Consider the following 17354-nt stretch of genomic DNA (forward strand, 5'->3'; position numbering starts at 1 on the left):
AAGAGCAGTTTCCGTGCCTCTGGATGCTCGAAATCCAGATTGATGCTCATAGAGACAACCAACAGGTTCAGTGTGATGGGTCGTTTGGGGGAAGACCAACTTTCACTGTGATCCAATCCCAGCACTCCCCCGCTCCCCCAACCCCAAGAGCTATTGCTGAACCGTTTGCATTGCCTGCCCCTAATTCTAACATCGCCCAGGCGGCACACTCAGTTACAATCCTCAAAGTGCCCTGTTCTTCTGTGGAAGCCTAACAGGGCTATACAAATATGCCTGGTAATGAGCCGCATGGAGGGCTGGCATATTCCCTGTGTACTGTGCCCCCCCCCCCGCCCCAAGTGTGTCACCAGCGTCTCCCGCTCTCCCTCGTTCAGAAACACAAGCGAACTGTATACCATGGTTGACCTTGTGCAAACGGTTTACGGAATCCAGTCTTTTTTTCCAGTGGCTAAGAGTCTACTTTGACTCTGTTGTAAAGGAAATAAATGATTCCTGTAGTCTGGGTTTGCTCCTGTGGCTTTCGTGGTGGGTGAACCTTTGCACATCACAGGTGTGCAGGTAGAGGAGGGTGCGAGAACCTTGGCTCTCACAACTAACAAAACGAGTGGACTTGAATGGGTCGGGTCTGGTTTTACGTCAGCGAGGAGGCTGTGGCAAGGTCCCACTCGTCCATGCCATCGGCACCCTTTTTACCCGGATTTTCCGCGCATGGAGTCGGCCTCGTTGTACTCCTCGCCTCCTTGATGAGTCGTTGACAAACGTGCAAGAGTAAAGCAGCAGCTGCCGCTTTGCACCACCTCCCTGGGCCCCTCTTGTCACCTAGCAAGACTGTTAAAATTGCACCCCTTTTTAGGGCCCGGTTTATGGATCACAAAGTCAGGTGCAATGGGCGCCCCCATACGCCAATCACTTTGCACCCCCATTGAGCAGCCGTGTGTAGGTCCCTGTTTTCCGAACCTTGTTTGCCGCCTTTGATTTTACACGGGAAGGGCCCGGCCTCCATCTTCTATCTGGCGGCCCCTCTGGGCGCTTTCCCGAAGACGGAGTAATCCGCAGACTCCGAGCGCCATTTCTGCGCCATTCCTGCGCACCTGCACGTCCACCTTGCGCCGCCGCAGCCTCCGGGCCGACGAGGCAGGCGGGAGAAATACGAAGCATATGTGCTCGCTTGATGGGGAAGTTTGTCTCATGGCTTGGCAGTGCAACCTCACAATTAGCCCAATCAGCAGTGAGATGCTGCATGTCACTGGCGAGAGGGGAGGGCTCAGAGAGAGCAGCGAGGCAGCTGGGGCTGCGAGCTCTGGCAGTGCTTTAATGCGAAGCGGCGGAGCAACATCCATCCACACACACACACACACACACAAACGCGCGCACAGTGTGTAGCTGGCAGCAGAAATACATACACGCACAGAGAGGGGTTCACACAGCGAGGGGCTGGCGGCAGAGAGAGACGCGCAACGTGTGAAGCTGGAAGCAGAGCAACATCCGCGCACACGCAGCGTGCGGCTGGCAACGGAGAACCCTCCGCACACACACACACACACACGCGGCCGTGCCGGCAGCAAGAGTCACCGCCACGCTCTCACGCAGCCAGCGCTGGAGCAGAGACGTCCACGCGCGCACACGCACCGCCACACGGCGCGAGGCTGGCAGCAGCACTATTCCAGGGAACTTTACGGGAGGCGCGCCAGTCCTTTCCGAGGTCTTGACCGGGTAACCCTGCAAGAGTTGGGACTCCAGTTGCAGCATCCCAGGCTGCCAGTCCGTGTATTGCCTGCCAGGCTTGGAGTGCCACCCTCGGATCATCTTCAGTCTTTGGGTTGGCAGCCCCGCGTCCTCTGGAAGACTAGAAGAGCCAGGAGCAGCTGACCTGCGAGACGTGGGGTACCAGAGCTCCGTTCGGGCTCGGTGTGCCAGGGACCACCCCCTGGGCTTGGAAATGCTAGCAGTGGCCCCCTGGCAGGATTGAAGCGACCCCCTGCACCTCCCCGGACGCCCCCCCGCCCCCCGCTGGATGCCGCAGAAGGAAGCCGCTGGCTCGGAGATGCCGCGGGTGCGCTGGTGCTGAGCCGAGGATGCGCAGCCCTTCCCCGCGCTGCCTCCTCGCGCTCGCACCCCCCTCCTCCTCCCTCGCGCTCGAGGACCGCGTCTCCGGGGCCCCCCGGCGGCAGCCCTGCACCCGCCTGCCCCTGGTCCATGGAGGAGGCTTCCCGGAGCCCGCTTGGTCGCCCTGGAGTGCTGCTGTGAGCCGTGATTTCCTTGGATTTTTCGCTTCTTTTTGGAGGGGGGTTGCCGTGGAAGGAAGGGAGGGAAGGAGCCGTCTGCAGTGCCAATGCGGCTGTGGTGAGGAGCGCAGGGAGAGGCGAGCCCGTGCCAGGTAAGGGGCTAAGCGTACGGGGGGCGGGGGGGAGGGGGGGGTCTGCGGATCTACACTGGGGAGGGCGAAATGCAAGCGATCTCCGCACCTGAACCCTTCGAGCGTTGGCGTATCTCCTCACCCGTGTACCCCAACAGTAGCCCCCGCACGTGGTACACATATTGCATACATCTCTATGCCCAGACGGAGGACACACATGTACATCAGTGAGCCCTATGCAGAGGTGCTATCTATCTCTGATCATAGTGTGTACCCCCACCCCCACACATAGCAGAGGGTGCATTAATCACGGGGGTCCACATATCCACCGGGTCATTCGAGTGTGTAGCCCAAGAGTCTTCTTCTCACGAGGGCGCCCCAGTCTGAAGAAGTGCAGCTGTCATTAAGGGGGCATTCCTCCAATATAGTGCTTCTATCACCAGGGGCGCAGCTCTAAGAAGAGGTGTATCTGTCATTAAGGGGGCATTCTTCCAATATGGTGCTTCTATCACCAGGGGTGCAGCTGTCAGAAGAGGTGCACTTGTCATTAAGGGGGCATTCTTCCAATATGGTGCTTCTATCACCAGGGGTGCAGCTGTCAGAAGAGGTGCACTTGTCATTAAGGGGGCATTCTTCCAATATAGTGCTTCTATCACCAGGGGCGCAGCTCTAAGAAGAGGTGTATCTGTCATTAAGGGGGCATTCTTCCAATATGGTGCTTCTATCACCGGGGCTGCAGCTGACAGAAGAGGTGCACTTGTCATTAAGGGGGATTTCTTCCCATATGATGCTTCTATCACCAGGGGTGCAGCTGTCAGAAGAGGTGCACTTGTCATTAAGGGGGCCTTCTTCCAATATGGTGCTTCCGTCACCAGCGGTGCAGCTGTCAGAAGAGGTGCACTTGTCATCAAGGGGGCCTTCTTCCAACATGGTGCTTCTGTCACCAGGGATGCAGCTGTCAGAAGAGGTGCACTTGTCATTAAGGGGGCATTCTTCCAATATAGTGCTTCTATTACCAGGGGTGCAGCTGTCAGAAGAGGTGCACTTGTCATTAAGGGAGCATTCTTCCAATATGGTGCTTCTATCACCTGGGGTGCAGCTGTCATTAAGGGGGCATTCTTCCAATACGGTGCTTCTATCACCAGGTGTGCAGCTGTCAGAGGAGGTGCAGCTGTCATTCGGTGTATACTCCGTGAGGCTGCTTCGATCACCAGGGGTGCATCTATCCAAGGGGGCGCAGGGGCTGTCATGTGGGGTTACACATCCGAGATCCAAGAGGCCGCTTGTCATCAGGGGCACCTGTCATTCGAGGTGCACTCTTCCAGTGTGGTGCTTCTATCCCCAGAAGTGCAGCTGTCAGAAGACGTGCACCTGTCATTGGGGTTATGGGCCCAAGAGGCTCCTTCTCGCCAGGGTGCATCTCTCCGAGGATGTGCACCTGCCAATAGGGGTGCATCTGACCGAAGAGGTGCACTTGCCAATAAGGGTGCATCTGACCGAAGAGGTGCGCCTGCCAATAGGGTGCACCTGACCGAAGAGGCGCCCCTGCCAATAGGGGTGCATATGACCGAAGAGGTGCACTTACCAATAGGGGTGCATCTGACCGAAGAGGCGCGCCTGCCGATAGGGGTGCATCTGACCGAAGAGGCGCGCCTGCCAATAGGGGTGCATCTGACCGAAGAGGTGCACCTGCCAATAGGGGTGCATCTCTCCGAGGATGCACTTCTATCAGGAGAGGTGCATCTATCCAGGGGAGAGAGGGGTATATGTTATTTGAGTGCACACTTCCAAGGGGGTGCACCTGTCCGAATAGGGGCGTCTGGCACGAGGTGCACCTCTGCGAGGAAGTACATCAGCCAAATAGGGCTGCACCTGTCCCGGGAAGCGCCTCTGTCACGAGAGGTGCAGGAGTGCATCTGTAATTGGGGGGCATACAGGAGGGTGCCAATCACCTTGGGTGCATTTGCCCGAGGCACTGCACCTGCCAATAGATGCGCAGCTAGCACGAGAGGCGCCCTGACTCCCAAGGGCGCACCCATGCACTGATCACAGGCAAATGCGTGCGTGTGTGTGGGGGGGCGGAGGTTGGGGGCAGGGGGGTTTGGGTGCAGGAGTCGGACACTGAGACCGCAGAGAACCGACCCAAGCTGACATATCACTCCATCGGCCCTGTCTGTGTGTGTGTGGTGTGTGGCGGGGTGAGGGGTCTCTTAGTTAACCCCACTTGCCCCCACCCCACAGACGTGGGGCAGCCATACCACACGAAGAGCAGGCTTGACCTCGGGAGGGGTGCAGGTATCTCGTGTTCTGATGTCACCGTGTGCCGCGCGTAATATCAACACGAACGCCGTGGACGCCAACCGCATTGGGCACAATGTACCCCCCTCCGCAGACCTCTCTCCCCCCCCCCCCCCCAGTGTACCTGCTAACAGATACAGCGTAGAGGTCCCTTTATTTCTCCAAGCGAAGGGTTGGGGTGGGGAACACATGACCCCCCCCCCGTGGTGAAACACTGAGCATGAAGGGTCCTTATTGCCACCCCCCCGCCGGCTAATTGGAGCAGGCTCATTCGATGGCTGCTGACTATTCAAAGTAGGGGGAAATGAAGGCGTCAAGCTAGATGGGAGCCCCGCCACCTTCACACCTTGAAATTCAAACTGTGCCCCATGAGTGCTCGATCCCCGTGCATTGGGGGAGGGCGTGGGTGCTGAGGAAGTCACCCAATCTATTAATAAAGGGCATCGTTCGAGAAATAGCCATGTTATGCCATGTCTGTGTGTCCAGCCCAGCGCCCTCCATATCCGAACCGGAAGCAGTTCCGGCACCACAAGTTAAGGGGGAAGGTTTGAGGGTGGTGGAGAAAGGAAAAACAATCCCACACAAAGTGAGCGAGAATGCATCCCCCACCGCGCGCCTCTCTCGTTGCAGGGGCTCGAGTAAAGGTGGCGGCGAGGCGCCTTGAAGCTGCGCACAGACGCTATAAGAAAGGAGCGGGCATGCATTCACATCTGACAATCTTCATAGGTAGTGCTGGATGTATCTGCAACTTGGGTGTGCCCCCATCGCACCCATGCCCCCATCCCCTCCTTGAAATCGGTGGGCACAGAGGCGAGGACCCTCAGAATGGCTGTGCCGAGGAGAGTTTATGCACACCCTCAGTACCTGGCAAGGACCCTGAGACTGGCTGGGCCGAGGGGAGTTTATGCACACCCTCAGTGCCTGGCGAGGACCCTGAGACTGGCTGGGCCGAGGGGAGTTTATGCACACCCTCAGTGCCTGGCGAGGACCTTGAGACTGGCTGGGCCGAGGGGAGTTTATGCACACCCTCAGTGCCTGGCGAGGACCCTGAGACTGGAGGTGCACAGGAGAGTTTATGCACACCCTCAGTACCTGGCGAGGACCCTGGGAGTGGCTGTGCTGAGGGGAGTTTATGCACACCCTCAGTGCCTGGCGAGGACCCTGAGACTGGCTGGGCCGAGGGGAGTTTATGCACACCCTCAGTGCCTGGCGAGGACCCTGAGACTGGAGGTGCACAGGAGAGTTTATGCACACCCTCAGTACCTGGCGAGGACCCTGGGAGTGGCTGTGCTGAGGGGAGTTTATGCACACCCTCAGTGCCTGGCGAGGACCCTGAGACTGGCTGGGCCGAGGGGAGTTTATGCACACCCTCAGTGCCTGGCGAGGACCCTGAGACTGGAGGTGCACAGGAGAGTTTATGCACACCCTCAGTACCTGGCGAGGACCCTGGGAGTGGCTGTGCTGAGGGGAGTTTATGCACACCCTCAGTGCCTGGCGAGGACCCTGAGACTGGCTGGGCCGAGGGGAGTTTACGCACATCCTCAGTACCTGGCGAGGACCCTGAGACTGGAGGTGCACAGGAGAGTTTATGCACACCCTCAGTACCTGGCGAGGACCCTGAGACTGGAGGTGCACAGGAGAGTTTATGCACACCCTCAGTACCTGGCGAGGACCCTGGGAGTGGCTGTGCTGAGGGGAGTTTATGCACACCCTCAGTGCCTGGCAAGGACCCAGAGACTGTCCACCCTCGGTGCCTGGCAAGGACCCTGAGACTGTCTGGGCTGAGGGGAGTTTATGCACACCCTCAGTGCCTGGCAAGGACCCTGAGACTGTCTGGGCTGAGGGGAGTGTATGCACACTGTCCCTGCGTAATAGGGGATCTTCCGTGTTACCCAGGTAGAGCGTGCATACACCCCATTGGCACCGCCAGTCTCGTGGTCTTCTGTGTTGCAGCCAACCTTCTCTCTCGGTGCAACAGGGTTAGGTGCATATGCAATTGCACCGGGTGCATCTGTGGGCGCATATTCACCCCCACCCCCCGGTAGAGAGACGAGGGCACGGTGCGCATCCATCATGCGATGAGCCGGGTGTACATGGCTGGCAGTGGCACCGCACAGTGCAAAGCATAACATATCCGCCGGCAGTGGGGCACACTTACCCCCTCTCCTGCCAGTGCACAGGCGTGCCTTCGAGGGAGCAGAAGGGAGGGGCCACGGTGTGCATAATACTGTGATAACATACACCCAGGCTTGAATCTCCTTCAATCCCCGTCCCTGGCACTGCCGGGTCTTGCCCCCTCTCCCACCGTACACGCTGGCAGTGCGTGGGTCACGGGAGGGCACAGCGTGGGGGCGGGGGCGACATGCCATTTGCTAGAGAGCAGAGTGTCAACTAATTGTGTAACGGAGCCCCGTATATAGGAAACATCCTAAGCCCCCCCCCCTCTCGCCTCCGCCTCAAGCTCCTGGCGGGGGAGAGGGCGGCTTGCATTATTACCCTCCATGGCCATTCGGGTCTTCGATATCCTCGCGTTGGCACGCGGGCTCGGTTCCAGCGCCACCTTGGAGTACTGGGGGGCAGTGGACATGTAGGGAGGGCGGGGGCGTGGTAGCTGGTTCATTCCTTTGGCGTGCGTGAAAAGGATGGGGCAACGGCGGAAGGCTGCCCTGACGGGTACATAATGCTGATTGGTTGGGGGTGCGAGGGGGGCAATGGGCATAGGGCAATTACCCACTGCGGCTCGAGATGCTTGGCCACGCCAGCGAAGGCACCGGCGATCTACCGTGCACACGACTATGGGGGGGGGGGGGGCAGTTAAGGTGTGAGGGGGGGCACCTGCAGTATCTACTGAGCATGAATACACCCCCCCTCTCACACACACACACACACACCAAACGCAGACATGCGCAGGTAGTGACGACGGCGCATCCTAGGCACAGCCTGGCAGAGGTGTCGAGGGGGCGGGAGTTCAAGATGGAATAGCCAGCGGGCACGGCGAACATACACCTCCCTATCACCCCAGTGGCGGCGCAAGCAGGCACAGCGTGGTGCAGTGTGTGTGCAGGGGTACTCCCGGGCAGCGTGGGGGGGGGGCGGCTGCAGGTGTGGACCTGCAGAAGAGACTTAACCCCTACAGGCGCCACATACTGCTCCTCACACACAAACAGCGGCAGGCATGAACATAGTCTATTTCCAGGAGATGAGAGGGGGTGGCGGGGCTGGGGGGTTTCGGGGGCTAAAGGAAGTCTTTCCGTGTCACATACCTAAATGTACAAACAGCAGCGTGGTGTATGCGCGTTACCGTAAGCAGGCACTCGGAGCGGGGGCCATTTCAAGCTGCGGAACCGAGGGGGCTGGGAGAGCACACCCCACGCGCGAAACACAGAGGGGGTGAATGATGCCCCAGCACCTCCACCCACATCAGATATTACGAAGGGGGCGTTTACCCTGGCGAGAGGGGGGTGTTTTGAGGGAACATGCAGTGTGTTCGTCCTGTAAAACGCAGCGTCATGAGCATGCAGAAAATAACCATGAGCCCAACCTGTGTGGATGGGGAGTGCGGGTTGGGGGGGGGGGGGTCACCCGGTGCATTGGGCAGATATAACGTGCCTGGTAGGCAATCCCCGGACAAAGTGGGTACAAGGTTGTGGGTGGGATGTGGCAGTCCTTAATGCTGCATGGAGCGAGAGCAAGCGCAGACAGGAACTACCCAAGCACCCCCACACTTCCTGGTTCACTGTCACACATCCCTTCCCCGCGCGGCACCCACATGTACGGGTGTGTGCGTGGTAGGCCCGTGGGGTAAACGAGGGAGGGACTTCAGGATGTAACAACCCGAGGCCAGTCGTCAGGACCGGAGGGGCATCGCGGTGTATAGAGCGAGATTATCCAACAGCACCCAGTGATGGCAGAGAGTGGCGAGTGCTGTAGGTACTTTAGTCATGGGTACCGTGGGGGCAGATAATGGTTGAATGGGAGAATCGATGGTAGATTGGCACCAGATGGGTGAAGATATTGGGTGAATGGGAGCAGTGATGGTAGATTGTCAGGGGATAGGGGAAGATAGTGGGTGAATGGGAGAAGTGAAGGTAGATTGTCAGGGGATAGGGGAAGATAGTGGGTGAATGGGAGAAGTAATGGTAGATTGTCACCAGATGGGTGAAGATATTGGGTGAATGGGAGAAGTGATGGTAGATTGTCAGTTGATAGGGCAAGATATTGGGTGAATGGGAGAATCGATGGTAGATTGGCACCAGATGGGTGAAGATATTGGGTGAATGGGAGCAGTGATGGTAGATTGGCACCAGATGGGTGAGATATTGGGTGAATGGGAGAAGTGAAGGTAGATTGTCTGTGGTTAGGGGAAGATAGTGGGTGAATGGGAGAAGTAATGGTAGATTGTCACCAGATGGGTGAAGATATTGGGTGAATGGGAGAAGTGATGGTAGATTGGCACCAGATGGGTGAAGATATTGTGTGAATTGGAGCAGTGATGGTAGATTGGCACCAGATGGGTGAAGATATTGGGTGAATGGGAGAAGTGATGGTAGATTGTCAGTTGATAGGGCAAGATATTGGGTGAATGGGAGAAGTGATGGTAGATTGTCAGTGGATGGGAACGATACTGCTTGAATGGGAAAAGTGATCGTATATCATCAGTTGATACGGGAAGATATTGGGTGAATGGGAGAAGTGATCGTAGATCTTCAGTGGATGGGAAAGATACTGCTTGAATGGGAGAAGTGATCATATACCGTCAGTTCATAGAGCAAGATATCGCTTGAATGGGAGAAGTGATGGTAGATTGTCAGTGGTTAGGCCCTAACCACGGACAATCTACCAATCTACCAACACACTTTGGGTGTGACATCAACAGGGCAAAGTCCATTCCACCCCAAAGCAGGTCCAATGGCCACTAAGGCAGGCTAGCTTTAGTCCAATCACCTGAAGACTCTTGCCCTTAAAAGAAGGGGTCTTCGACCCCATCAACAGATTTGTTCAGTTCCTCTCCGATCCTTTAAGACTGCAGATTTGTTCTGAAGATCTCACTGACTTCCTTTGGGGGAGTTGCTCTCTCCAAAGCCTTCAGCCTAAGGTGAAGAAGGAATCGCCCAAGGCAGAAGGATGATCTGTCTCCTACCACTCCCATGGCACACCGGAAGTAACCTCTGCTGTGGATCAGGACCTACCACTCTTCACCAGAACCTGAATGGAATCATCATCCTATCCTTGAGTAACTGGGGGAGGTGGTGCTAGATTGTCAGTGGGTGGCCACAGTGAATCCCCCAGTAGGCCAGAGCTGTCCCTACAGCCCTACAGCACTGAGTGAGCTGAGCACAGCCCCTTTTCCCCAACCCTCTGGTTTCCTGTGAGTTTATTGAGTTGCCATGAGTGAAATCCAGGCCAACATTCTAGAGTGAAGGAATAGAGTGGTAGATATTTTGGAGTGCCTATAAGTAGGGTGCCATGAATGTTCCTACATGACACTAAGTGTAAAGAACAGTATATGTTCCCATTCCCAGGTGTGCATGTAAGTAGGGAGCAATCAATGTTCCTATATGTCCCTAAGAGTGGAGAGCAGGAGATGTTCCCAAGTGTGTTTATCAGGGGGCGGGGTTGGAGGGAAGGTAGTGGAGCTAGTTTGGATGGGAGGACATGAAGTACCCCCGCACCTGGGCTATAGTGTGGACAATATCATCTTGACATTGGAGCGTTTTATGGAGGCCAGGCGGCCCTTATAATATTTAGAGAATCTTGGTTGCCCTGTGGACATTGTAGTGAATCTTTCTCTCCCCCCTCCCCCTCGCACCCCCCCTCCCCCCGCCTCCCCAGTGCTGCCCTCTGCCCTCGGGAGAGTGGGGCCTTGCCCCCCCCCCCCTTTCGCAGTGCCTGGGTCACAGGCTCTGTGTTCACTCAGTGCAGTTAATTGCCGAAGAAGCAGACAGTGCAAGCCCTGTCTCCCTGCACGAAGTCCTTGCATGAGCACACACTCGGGGTGGAGTTTAGGGGAATGATGCGAGCATTCTGGGACGCTTTTCACTGTGGGGATTGGGAATTCAAGTACAATGCCCCATATCACCCATAGTGAATTCACCCCAACTCACCTCCCTCCCTCCCTCCCTCCCTCCCTCCCTCCCTCCCTCCCTCCCTCCCTCCCTCCCTCCCTCCCTCCCTCCCTCCCTCCCTCCCTTCCTTCCTTCCTTCCTTCCTTCCTTCCTTCCTTCCTTCCTTCCTTCCTTCCTTCCTTCCTTCCTTCCTTCCTTCCTTCCTTCCTTCCTTCCTTCCTTCCTTCCTTCCTTCCTTCCTTCCTTCCTTCCTTCCTTCCTTCCTTCCTTCCTTCCTTCCTTCCTTCCTTCCTTCCTTCCCTCCCTCCCTCCCTCCTTGCTCACTATCAGTCTCACCCCCCCCTCTCTTCGTGCCCCCCTCCCTCACTCCTTCAAACTGCCGTCCCAGAGGGACTGCAATGGAAGTGGATAAAAATGGATGCCGTTTTCCCTGGCACTTTCAAGGGCGGAGAGTGCTGCCCTCCCACCGCCCCTCTTTTAAATATCCATCCATCTGGCCCCCAGAACCCGTTGCTCCCCCTTTACGCTCCTCGTGGGAGACTGAATATTAATGACGCTCGTTTATCAGACATATGCCCTTAAATTATGTAGACAGGGAAAGTGAGCTGAGCGTTTAGCCGCCCAGGCCTCTGCTGGGAACCCGACCCTCGGAGAGACAGCAGCGCGGCTCCCTGCAGACAAACAGACACTGGCCTCGTCACCTTTTCATTGCAAGCGTCCCCTCTTTGTTCAAAGTGGATTTTTATACACACCAATAAGGAACTCAGCCCTTTCATGTTTTGTTTTGCCTGCTGGGATTTTAATGGTGAGATGGAGCAAGCGCTGCCTGACTTTTTGATGGAAATCCTTCTAATAACAAGTACTAGGGTAGCTTTAATTTCTGTGATACATGATATGAGCGTTTGTCCACCGCAGCTCTTCGAAGCCATATCAGTGGCAGTAGGCGCTATTCAAATAACCTAACATATATTTGACAATCAACATGGATGAAACCCCATAATATGTCTACGTTGTATAGGTGCAAGGTGGTCACAGCTGTGTTCCCAGTCATCACCAGTCCAATTAGGCCTGCAGGTGGGGGCAGAGAGGTAGGTCTAGTGCTTTGATCGGATTCGGTGGAGTGATAGGCCTCAGAGCGGGGATGGTCATTGGGGCAGGGATTGGCTTTACAGCAGTGATGGGACTCGAATCAGTGGTGGGCTCAGGGCAGGGATAGGCCTAAGTAAGGATATTCCCCAGAGCATGGATGGGCCTCTGGCCCCAGATGGACCCACGGAGAAGGGATGGGTGTCAGAGCAGGGATGTACTTCAGAGAAGGATGTGCCTTGGGACATGGATGGGGTTCAGGCCAGGGCAGATAAACTTCCCAAAAGTGAGCTGGCATCTTTCACAGGTCAGCGATCCAGAAGCTCAGTGCTGAGTGAATATGTGCAGACCCCCAGTACCCTCCCAAAGTACCACTGATGCCCACGCCCCTCGAGCTTCCCAAGGAAGGTTTATTTGTACCTTTCCTGTCTACTGAGACTGAGAACCAGTTTAACATGCCACAGACAGCGCCCTCTGGGGGCTTTCCAGGTCACAGCGGGGCATGCTATAGGGCCCTGTGTGGGCGGGCAGGAGACTTCTTTCCCGCTCATGCCAGAATGGTGTACTACCCCTCTAACCAGCCACCCCACCCCCCAGCCCCACCCCCCGGGTCACCTCAGACTTTCCCAGATGAATCCCCAGAAAAGTTCAACAAGTTTGCAAGGCCCCGAATTGCCCCAAAACGTGGTGCTTTGCTTCAACCCTGAGCTAGTTCTAAGCACTAACACGAGGGGTGGACTGGGAATCAAAAGAGGCCCTGGAAATAATGTTCGAAGTGGCCCATATTACACACTTTCAGCAAGTCCAAGCCTTTTCCTATGAGAAAATGTGTAAATAAAATAGGTTACCACTCAAAAGAGTCCCAGGGTGCAGAGGCCTACCGAGAAAGCTCCAGAGTTCCCTGTAGGCCAGTCCAGCCCAGCCCAGGGTGCAGAGGCCTACCAGAAAAGCTCCAGAGTTCCCTATAGGCCAGTCCACCCCAGCCCAGGGTGCAGAGGCCTACCGGGAAAGCTCCAGAGTTCCCTATAGGCCAGTCCACCCCAGCCCAGGGTGCAGAGGCCTACTGAGAAAGCTCCAGAGTTCCCTATAGGCCTGTCCACCCCTGACTAACACTAGTTTTAAGGAATGAGTAGGGGGTGGGCGTCCAGTGCAGAGGTTGCTTTTATTCTTGGCTGAAGGATGGGGAATGTCCTTAAGTGAGGAGCAGGGAAGCCAGCCTCAGAAGAGCGTTTAGGTCTCAATGATGTTAGAGATAGACTTTTACATTAGCCCCCTTGGTGGGGGAGCCAGCCAATCAGGAGGCTTGAAATGTGGGCTAAGTTTCTGGATGTTAACCTGAGTTCCAAGTCACCTAATGGCTGCCTCTCCCGCCCACCATCTTCCCCGGACCCCTTTTAAAAGCATCTCCCCAGCCAAATTACCTAATTGCGGTGGCAGCACTCGCAGCCACTGTTGCTGCTGCTTCCATCTTCCTTTCCTCATGCGTGAGGCCACCATAAAAAGGGACGACGGGCTCTGTATGGAGCCCTACCTTTCCTTTCCATGGCAGCCAGCTTCGAACAGTCTTTTCGTTCAGTGAACGGGACGCACAGAGGCGACCCGTTCATGGAACAAAAATACTTTAAATTAGCCCAGTGCAAACCCATGGGGTTCGCTCAAGCCTTTAACTTGGGCCGCCGGGCCGTTAACACCCTTTCTAGCCCTTAGAGTGGCTGCTTAACGCCAATTATAAACAGTTATGTCTGACATCATTCGTAATTGTGTATACTTTATAGATTGCCTTTCGTATATTACACATGGATTATTGATTACCCCATATTGTAATGGAAATCTCATTGATGTCGCTGTACTGTAGGAACGTGAAGCACTTGCTAACTTTCAATGAACTGCTCTACTTAAATACATGTTACCTATTAAGCACCAAAGCATACAATTAGCAGTGTTTTTTTGCTAATTAAATTCACACTTGTGTAGCACAACTAGCTATTTAAATTACATTTTTTAATGCAAGCACAGCTCACCCTGCATTCCTCTCTTGCCCACAGGGTTCACCCCGCCTTCTTTCATCTGTTCACTGCAAGTTCAGAGGGGCTAATGGAGAGAGAGTGCAGCAGTAAATATCTCCTCTAGGGCTGTGTGGGAGTGCTAGGCAAGAAAAGTTATTTCTTTTCAAATAATTGCAAACCAGAAGGAACCTGCATGGTACTTGCTAACTGCATCCTGTCTGGCAAAGACTAGTATGCATTAGCGTTCACTTACATTTTTTGAAAGACAGTCCTGCAATTCCATTCTACAAAATGTAAATTGTTACGTAATGCATAACCTCTGTATTGCTACTTTAAAAGACGGCATTGTCTCCATGTTTTTCAGTAACGCTTAGGTTAGTGTATCTAAATCTCATAGTGTAAGCTAAGTTTCATTTCGTTGGGGAAAGTGGGTCATATTTACGAGTGAACACTTTTGAAAATGTACATAATCACACGGCCAAATGCTGGTTATGGCAAACATCCTTCTTTGACACTTTGATGGTATAATCTGAACAACTGGTGCTCAACCCATGGTCTGGGCCCAAACTCTTATAACCCTTTTGCTTTTTACCAGTTACCCGAAAGTGTGTTGGCTTCATAACTACACTATTGCACTTAGCTGGCCCAGTTCTATGCTTGCTGTGCCATCCACTCTGCTTAGCCTCTTAGCTTCTTTCCTCTTACATAATGAATACACAAAGCTAACTATATGTTTATGCAAAGTAGTGAGCAATACTTCCATCCAGTCTGTGCATCTACAGATCTACTGCCATCCCACAAGTTAGCCTCCAGAGCTTGCGTTTCTCTACGATTATGATTGCATTATATAACAGCACCTGTGGGCGAGAGCTGGCCAATCCGGAGCTGGGAATGCAAGTGAAATCTGCGAGGAGATGCCCACATTTCATGTCAGGCCGCTGCGCCTCTGTCCAGCCTTCACCCTGTCCTAGGAGGCAGTGCCCCAGGCAAAGTCTCCACTGGAGTGCCACACCTCGGCGCCCTGCCCACACACTACCTTGCTCACCTGCAGGTCCTGGAAACAGTTATATCCAAACGCGGACATATTGGTCATTTCTTTTTAAGTGAAGCATGAATTGCACAACTGCTTGTTGCCTTAACAACAACCAAAAAAACTATCAGCGCCGCAGCGGGCGGCTCTGTGTGCTAGGAACGATGCATAATACCATTTCATGGAGGCACAGGGCTGCTCTTGTGCTTAACTAACTCAGCTTTGAGGATTGTTACCATCCCTCCCCTCCCCCAAAAGTGGTACTTATCGTTCTCATCAATGATGGATAAGGGCCATTCTGTCCACCCGAAGAGGCCAATTACCCTGCCTGCTGCAAAACCATACATTGTATTTGTTCTCAGGCTATGACTCAACTTGCTAATTGTGAACCTTTTTGTTTATGAAACTTCTGAACTTCTCGTTACACACCAAATCAGCACTATTTGGGTCAAGCATACAAACTACGCGACCCTGCCCTGTGCAACACTGACTGCACCTAGCTGCACAGAGCCTTGCACTGAAAACGGCTTTCAGGGCCATTTTATAATTTATTTATTTGTGCCCATTCATTCAGGGAACCTTTCACATTTTACAGACACTCCCCTCACTAATGTCTTTACTTCAGTGGCACACAAGAAAGCTGTATTGTTGCTCATGTTATGTCTTGGCTACACAACGTCTGGTGACATTTAAAATATTAGTGCAAAATTGCTACTCAAATATGTCTGTTTGCTAATCAAGAACATTCTAATTAGCAAACTCTGTTAATCCATTTTTGAAAACTAATTTATGCCTTGAAACACACCAATGCACTCTCCATTCAAACGTAGTGGCTCGCTGACAGCATGTATTGCCTTTCGTGGCCACTCTGGGGACACAATATAATAATGACAATGATGTGTTATTTATATAGCTCCTTAATCCAAAGCGCAGTATGACTTGAATATGACAATATGACTTGAATCCTTGCGTATTGGAGTATGGATTTGGTCTGCAAGTGGGCAAAGCAAATGCCTCGTTTCTTAATGGAAACTAAAGTCAACTGCTGTAGCAAAACATTGGGGGTTCAGGTAATGGCACACTGCAATCACAGGGCACAGAACAGTTGTTTAGCAATAGGAAAAATGCAAGCATTTCTCGTATTAATCCTGATGGAGGTGGGGGTAGGGGGGTGGGTGCGCATGGACTACAAAAAGGTGTGTGGTGGCCTGCAGTCAAAAGCCCATCCACCCCTTGGCTGGCTGCACCCCTCAGACCCAATCGCCCGACAAGGTAGACCACTCGGCATGTGCAACGGGGGTGTCCTTTCTGGAACATAAGCCTGGCCCACACAGTAGCTGCCCCGGATAACAGCCCGCCGCCCCCTCCACACACACAGGCGGAGAGGGACGAGGGCTGCAGGCTGCTGTGTCAGTCTCTCCAGCAAGGCCTGCATTCCAATGCACGGCGGCCCCAGCCTGCCCCCTCATCCTCGGAGAGTTCACCAGGGGCCTGCCGCAGTGCTGGCAGATAGGCGCCTCTGCTGCCTGGAGCCTGGGGCCCTTCCACCCGGAGCTCATCGCAGCAGGCTCCGGGACACTGCTGGTGGCAGGACAGACAGCTCCATCCGCCCGTGCCGGGCTCCGCCCATTATGCCCCGCCCCCAGTCCAACCGCAGGCCCTTTCTTTAGTGGCGTTCATCCATCTCTCGCTGGCTTTCTCCTTCGGTCTTCCTTGGTTATTAAATACATTCGTTTTACTCTCGCCTCCTCTCTTAGGCGCACCCAGCCTTCGCCGTGTTTTCATATTATTTCACGTCTAAAGTCTCATTTCGATTATGCATTCTGGTCATACCAGCTATCTAGTGCCGGTCCGATAGCACAGCGAGTAGAGCGCTCGCTTTGACATACTTCCGCGGTCGACAATAATAAGCAGCGCTCAGAAACCTGAGGGTTCGTAGCGCTATATAAATGCTAAACTATTATTATTATACACATCCGTTTTTTTAGATGCATTAATATTACACTTTTTTCTGATGTTTTGCATTCTGTTAGTCGAGCAATACACACCTTCTTGGCTCCATAATGGTAAACTGTGCCCAGTCTTGGTTCTAATGAGCAGGGCCACCCACCCACTCATAACGGATCCTATTGTAGCCTTGTGGGTTTTCTCCCTTGCATACTGTCTTAAAGACATTTAAAACATGAGCAGTTCATGTACAATTTAAGACATTCCAGAATTTATTAGCAAAAACTAATACGTTCTTTAAAACAATTCGAGGGAGTGGGGGGATAGAGCGGCAGAAACTGTCAGATGTACATATGTTACCCTCACCCCTTTTAAGGACACTTGGTTTCAGCACAAAGGGAACAATGGGTCGTAAAATGTCACGTTGGGCTTTGGGAGAAGGACCAGGGGGACAAAACCACAATGTGCCTTATGCTTGTAGAAGATCTTGGTGCTCAACAGGGTCGAGTCGGTTTCAGGCCGCTTTGCAACTTCTGTGCCAGAGTTCAAGACGGGAGACAGGTGCG

The 17354-nt window shown here is 53.9% G+C and overlaps 1 protein-coding gene across 4 annotated transcripts in view; it reads left to right on the forward strand.

Moving 5' to 3' along the window:
• Positions 1-1295: 1295 nt before the first annotated feature.
• Positions 1296-17354, forward strand: part of PLXNA4 (plexin A4) — a 1277179-nt gene continuing 1261120 nt past the window's right edge. For 3 of the 4 annotated variants that reach the window (XM_069629627.1, XM_069629628.1, XM_069629629.1), the window contains exon 1: positions 1296-2377. The gene's annotated coding sequence lies outside the window, so the exon portion shown is untranslated. The remainder of the gene's footprint in view (positions 2378-17354) is intronic. The other variant, XM_069629630.1, reaches the window with a different exon arrangement.

The sequence above is a fragment of the Ambystoma mexicanum genome, chromosome 12 (genome assembly GCF_040938575.1).
Source record: "Ambystoma mexicanum isolate Mex_15411 chromosome 12, UKY_AmexF1_1, whole genome shotgun sequence".
In the NCBI taxonomy this organism is placed as follows: domain Eukaryota; kingdom Metazoa; phylum Chordata; class Amphibia; order Caudata; family Ambystomatidae; genus Ambystoma; species Ambystoma mexicanum.